Source organism: Benincasa hispida, chromosome 12 (genome assembly GCF_027475165.1).
Source record: "Benincasa hispida cultivar pf3 chromosome 12, pf3_genome.v1.1, whole genome shotgun sequence".
Taxonomy (NCBI): Eukaryota; Viridiplantae; Streptophyta; class Magnoliopsida; order Cucurbitales; family Cucurbitaceae; genus Benincasa; species Benincasa hispida.
The window spans coordinates 40,913,107-40,920,089 of NC_143489.1; the positions used below are offsets into that span (position 1 = coordinate 40,913,107).

Genomic DNA, 6,983 nt, shown 5'->3' on the forward strand with positions numbered 1-6,983 from the left:
CTTGTAACGTTGGATCATGCCATTAGGATGTCTCTTTATTTTGAAGACCCACTTGGCACCTACAACATTCAAAGATGGAGAGTATGGAACAAGACTCCACGTACCATTTTTCATTAGGGCAACATACTCTTCATCCATTGCACCTTTCCATTGTGGTGTGTTGAGTGCATCATTTACCTGTGTAGGCTCGGTAATGGATCAATCCTTCTTTGACTGAGTATGCAATATTCGAGGTTTGAAAATTCCAGCCTTCCCTCTGGTTATCATAGGGTGAGTGGGGAGGGGAATTGGAGCTGGCGAATGAGTAGTATCAGGTGAGGAGTCAGCTGTGGAGGGCAATGATGTATTAGTTGTATCATGTACAGTAGGGGACAGTGGAGGCATAGAAGGTGATACCAATTTAACGTTTGGAAAACGTAAAGAAATAAAAATAAAATAGTGCAGGGAAGGCATAGGAAGATGAAGAGGCAATCGCACAACGGCTACTTTGATTATCAATATTATTTCCACAAAAATATAGTGATTATTCGACTGACATTCTTTTAATACACCAACCCTAGAATCCAAAGGGCAAAACAATAAATTGAATAAAAGAATAATAGTGTACAGGTGTCATAAAGCCGTAGGTGGCCCTTGGACCAATAATCCATTCACCTAACAGAATCGGTTGATTAGGATCAGGCCAATTCATCTGCTGACTATCCTTCCAGGTAGGCTCACTGCTCCATCTGTCTTGCTGATGTGGACATTTCCTTCCTTGTCCTCAATATAGACGACATTGTAAATGTCAATTCCATGTTTCAGTCTTGTCATCTTCTTAGGACTGGCCTGGAATCCAAACGATCCAACGAACAACCTCATCCAAAACCCTAATTGTTTGGTTGGCCTTTCCGTCATCGAGAATCTCGTTACCTTCCATGTCTATTCATTCAGCTCCTTCATCTTCATCAGCTCCTATCATGTCTAATTGCCCTCGGTCTAGAGCAGGGTATTCGAATCTCAAAAAGCCCTCTCTATCACTCGATTGGAGTTATTTGTGGGTGCTGTTGTTAGGAATCGACTCGTTTTGGGGTGCAGATTCCTTATGATGGCACTTATCAATGTTGTTCAGATGAAACTGGGTACTTTGAGCTACGATAGCTCTTAGACATTTGTGGCAGTGGTTCCACTCTTGATCTTGAATCTGTTTGATCTTGTGATTTACATCTTCCTTGCTTTTACACCTTTATCAATTAGACATTCAGTGTTTCCCTGAATATACGAAGATTCTAGATTTCCAAATAATAATAACAATACTTCTCTACATTGCAAATTTTCGTAGATCAAACTTTGCTTCAGAGCTTGAAGTTGCAGTCGCCATGGTTTGTCTTCTATCTTTTTTATTTTCCATTCCGAACAATGTCCTCTTAGTTTTTGAATTATCAATTAATCTTCAATTCTTGTTTTTTTCATTGTTACAGGTAAAGTATTTGAGGGAACCAGACTTTCCCAACCATGTTTTTTTTCCGTACACTTTCTCTTATGGTTCTTGTTTGATTTCTATTCAAAGCTTTACATTTGATTTGTTTATCGCCTATTGGTTTGAACTTTTTTTCTTGTATTTTTTTTATCTCTTCACTTCGAACTGACACCCATTTTTTCTCTTTCCAGACAACAAAAAGCCCAAACTTTTGAGTGTGGAGTAGATAACTTCATTTGATGTTTATTGGTTTGATCATTTTCTATAAATATTCAATGTTCACTGCTTTGATTGTTTTAGGTAGGTCCATTTCTTTCGGTTTTTTACCAGTTGGCTAGTGCTAGGTTTAGTATTGCAATTGTTATGTGGATGCTATTAATTTCCTTTCCATTTGTTTACCAGGTAAATTTTCGCACTACTATATTTCTAAATTGTTATGTGGATGCTATTACTTGGTGTGATTCATTTTCCAGAATGTAGTGCCAATATTGTGTACAAATCTGGAAGGAAACTTGACAAAAGTAAGGTAACAAAAATTTCCTTTCCCGTATTTGACAACATATGGAAACTGAATGTATAAACTATAAACAATAAAACTACTTTTTTTTTACATGCCCAGAAGAAAAGGTTCAAAAAAATTTGTAATTTTATTTGTTCTTCATTTGGTTCACTGCATCATATTATTAATTTTATAATATCCTACAGGACAATAAAATTATAAATAGTTTAGTATTTGAAATTCCTAGACACGAGACTCTTATTTCTTCTATGAATCCTTTGAGTGCATGGATATGAATCTACTTGTATAATTATTTTCCTTTCATTTGGTTTGTTTTATACTTCTAGATGGGGAAGGAATACATACTTGTTGATGTATTATCTAGGTGCATACTCTTGATTAATGACTAACCTAGCTACCATGATATTTGATTTTTGATGTCACTCATTCTAACCCAAGAGAAGACTCAATCAATCCTTTGTTGTTTCATATCTAGTCTCATTAGTGCTCAAGCCAATATACAAGATCTTATTCAAGATCCTTCGAAACATGACAAGATCCTAGAATAATAACGAGTGGAATGATCACAAGTATGACTTTTAAACTAGTAGTTTTAGTGCTTTTGTCTTCTGGTTGAATATTGAACTTGTTTTAGTTAACGGGTGTAAGGTATTTCTACCATTGGGTTCTCTGTTTTCTTTATGGGTTGTTTTCTAGTTCTAAGATGTTGATTTCTTATTCTATTTTTTGTTGCTTACTTTTGTAATTTTAGTTATGCCTTCATGTAAACTCTTATGTTTTTTTTTTTGTGGATCGTCAGGTGAATTTTATGGAGGAGGAGCTTCTTAAGCCTATGGACTACCAGTATCACATTTGTAATATGTTTGTTATTGCTCATATTGATCATGGTAAGATGTTTATCTTTAAATTGTATTCGTTTATGAGTTGGCTTCTTGATTGATTTTTGTTATGTTCATCATGTATATTATGTCCATCATGATTTTTGTTATTGAAAAGAATTGATTTCTTTCAGCTTGAAGTAATTCTTACTTAATTTAGTTTACTAAGTTTGCTTAATTTAGTTCTATGTGTTTACAAGTGTTAATGTTAAGTTTCATTACTTTTGAGAGATGTTGGGATTGTTTTAATCTTGAGTTGGAGATTTTGAAACTTGTAAAAGGAGTATTTAGTGGGCATTCATTTAGTTTGCATTTTGTGTACCACTTCATCTCTCAGTTTTTATGTACGAACAATTTGGTCAATTTTATATAATCCGTATGATAATTACACGAGTTTTCTTCTAATTTCTTTGTTACAGCCTCTTTGATAAGGTTTTTAATTAAATTTAGTTTTTTATTCAATATTCACTCTCTAGTTGAAAGAATATTTTTTTTTTATTTGCAATTTTTTATTCAATATCCAGTCGGTGATGTCTTCAAGAAACTCTCAAATCAAACTTGAATAGTGTTGGGTTTTATGTTCTAAAAATTCGCAGTTTGTAAAATGATAAACATTTTCTATTATCAATATACTTATTATTGATCTCATAAATTGTATGAAGGTCTAAATCCAATAAACTAAGACCCATGACTATTATATGAGTACTTGAACTTTATGTGGAGACATAAGAGTAGATCGGGTTCGAGTAAATAGTCAAAATGATCTATGGTATATGAATGAGGTTGGGTACCTTATTCTAGTAACACCATTGGATGCGGCCTACTCTGTAATTGTTACAGAAAGTTGTAAAGTACTACATACGATGTGATCCTAATTTGTACATGTTATGACATAAGGAGTGGGGCCGTCCTATGCAATGAGTTTGCATAAGATCAGGACCAAGAAATAAGTCACTCTTACTTTATAACGTTGTTTACTGTTTAAGACTGACTATTTCATCTAGATGACCTAGGTAACTCGATCTTAATCCTGAGCTAACTATGAACTCCTATTTATTCAGGATTGCCCTTAGATTTGTATAATTGAGGGTTGGCTCAACAGCGCCAGCTCAATAAGACTCTTATTTCAAGGGTAAGATCAGATAGATAGCTGGGGACATAGAGTGCAAGACAGAATTCACGCCTACCCGATTTAGGGATAGGAGAAAGGTTGTTCTCTCAAGTACTGAATCCAGATCTTAAATAAGGGCCCCATCCTCTCACTGGACTGAGAGAGTTTGGTTTGGTGATTGGATCACAACCCAGTTGTTCATTAGAGGATCAGTAGGGACTTGAGGAATAAGACGTAATCTCGGGGGTAAAACAAATATTTGACCCAGCCGTTATTACGAATAACTTGTGAAGGGTCAACTTGCTGATTATGGTTAAATCATATAGACATAATATATCTACAGTGAAGGGAGTGCAACTATGGGCTTTAGTGGAATGACCCATTAGTTAACGAATGGGGATTGATTTGGTTTAATGAGTTTAGCTAATTAATCTCGGATCGTTGGAGCCCATGATCTGTAGGTCCGCGAGGTCCTCCTACTAACTCGTAACGGACTAACTCTAGAATAGCGTGATAAGTTAATTTGAAATATTCAAATTAGAATTAAGGGAATTAGTGATTATATGAGATATAATCATGTTTAATTTTAGAATTAAACGGAATAGAAGAATTTATATATTTAAATATGATTTAAATATATAAAGATGGATATGTGTTAAAATTAATTTAATATTTGATATTAAATTAATTAAGTTTTATTTAATAATTAATTTATGAAATTAATTCTTTTTTCATTTTTAAAATCAAATAGATTTTTTAAATCAGAATTTGATTTTTAGATAAAATTGAAAAAGGAAAAGAAAACCAAAAATACAAAATGGAAAAATGGGTTTTTCCATTATCCATCTTTGAAGTAGCTCACACATGAAGCAACCATTTGTCTTGTCTTCTCCAAGCATGAGCTGCAACTCATGCAACTCTTCTCTTTACATGTTGATCTGCAATATAATGAAGAGATTGGAGTGAAAATCAGGCATGCAATCTACAGAATTTTGAGAGAAAATTCGGTTTGAAGAAAGATTCTTCAACAAAGGTTGCTGCAGTGAGCTTTTCTCCTTCATCCTTTGATTCAAGCTTGTTTTGAGTCCCACAACTCAATCTAGAGTATCAAGAGAATAGTGGGAAAGATCTTGAGGTGGTCTACAACAAGATATGGAGAAGATTGCAGCTAGAGAAGAAGCTTTGAAGAAGTTCTACGAGTGGTATGTCTTGAAACCCATTTTGTCTGCAAAAGCATGCTTTATATTATGCCAAAATTAGTGAATTTGAATGTTTAGATGATCCTTGTGCTTCCGCTGCTATTGATACAATCCTACAAATAGAATGGGTACTCTTAAAGCTTCACCACATGAACTACTCTTCCTAGGTAAATTTTATGTTTTTTGAGTTGATTACTTGTCTTTTTCCTTTTATATTAAAATTTAGTTCAAGTTTGTATATTTTTTAGTGTTGGCTTCTTAAATTGGAAGTTGGCTCAGATTTGAATTTCTTGTCCTACCTCTTATTGCATATTTCTATCTATTAATATATTGTTTTTATGGTAAATTTGTCGATTATCAATGAACCACACATTTTTCGATTGTTTTAAGAGTCAAAGTGATAATTATGCACTTTTTATGTAGTTTTGATATTTAATTGATACTTAAAACACTTTTCAAATGGTTCTGAGAGTCAAACTGATGCTAATTCAATTTTTATGTAGGTAGATGAAATGATATCTTTACACACGAAAATATCAAAGGTGGAAGCTCAATTCCATGATGCTATAATCCTCAACACTTGATGAATTTTGTATTTTGTGAATATTGTATAGTTGCAATGATGTACTTCTTCTATTATTGGATAATTTCTTTAGTTTCTAATGTAAATTGATTACTAAATTTCAATAATGAAAGGAAGTCATTGTATTTAATGCGTAGATTATGAATTATTTCATGTGTCTATTTAGCTAACAACAAATGCCTGTAATATAATGGCCATAATTCCAATGTTGCTTGTTATTGCATAAGACTAAAGCTATATATATGATATAATAATCTTAAAAAAAGGTTATCATATATCAAAGAAAGCATTAAGAAAAGGCTATTATATAGTAAAGATAGCATTGAGAGCAAGCTATTATATGTTCAAGATAGCTTTAATGACTAATGCTATTGAATGTTTTCATCGCCATGTATACATGCTATATCTTCATACTCTACTATAGAATCCATTATAGCTCTATGAAAAGGCTATAAAAAGTCTCAGACTTTTAATAACATGGCTTATCAGGATCTTCGAAAAATGCTATAAAAGGTTTTTTATAGCCTTTTTCATTAGCTATCATAACCATTATTTCTTGTAGTCTTCACTTGTTTATGAGCTATATTTCATCTGATTACATTCTATCTCTGACGAGTACATGTCCGAGGTGAGGTGGTGTGTTAACCTTGAGGAGCAACTGACTTCTTGCAATTTAACAACGAGGTCACATTGTTTTTGCTTTTAAGGCCGTGAATTTGTTGCGTGTTTGTGCTTTTGAAGATGATTATGAGAATGGTCTATCTCTTGGTGTGAAGATAAGGGTATGCGTCGGACAAACAATGAATTAATGTTCAAGAACACTTTTCCAATTGCATACAAGTTTTCTTAAGCTAGACACAAGTATAAATCTAACTGAAGTATCCTAGTAAGCCCAAGGTCGAACACAAGGAATCTAGTGTAGTCTAATGCAAGATGGTCTAATGACCTGTTTGCAATGATTTACTAATTAAATGTATGTGTTGGTTATATACACTAAACTAAGCATGCTTGCAAGAGGAAATAGGAGTTCAGATAATGAGAAAGAGGATACATGGATGAATGGATCATGTGTTACATAGTATGCATTGATTCCTTAGTTATAACAACAAACCTATTAAGCACAATGAAAATGAGATGGAGATGGTAAAGATGCCTGCTAGAATCTAAATGTATGTGTGCGATGCGTTTAGAGTTTGTTCTCTAGTTTATGCTCAACATCTCTCGATGTAAATA

At 33.4% G+C, this 6,983-nt stretch overlaps 1 long non-coding RNA gene across 3 annotated transcripts; it reads left to right on the forward strand.

Annotated features, from left to right (window-relative positions):
* Positions 1–834: 834 nt before the first annotated feature.
* Positions 835–5,866, forward strand: LOC120068387 (uncharacterized). Of its 3 annotated transcripts, XR_016525531.1 has the most exons (6): positions 835–1,361; positions 1,651–1,759; positions 1,862–1,985; positions 2,779–2,866; positions 4,923–5,334; positions 5,671–5,866. It is a non-coding gene; the product is annotated as an uncharacterized LOC120068387 (long non-coding RNA). The 3 variants fall into 3 exon arrangements; XR_016525530.1 differs by having other exon boundaries at positions 1,461–1,759; positions 2,779–5,334; XR_005479186.2 differs by having other exon boundaries at positions 2,779–5,334.
* The last annotated feature ends 1,117 nt before the right edge of the window (positions 5,867–6,983 follow it).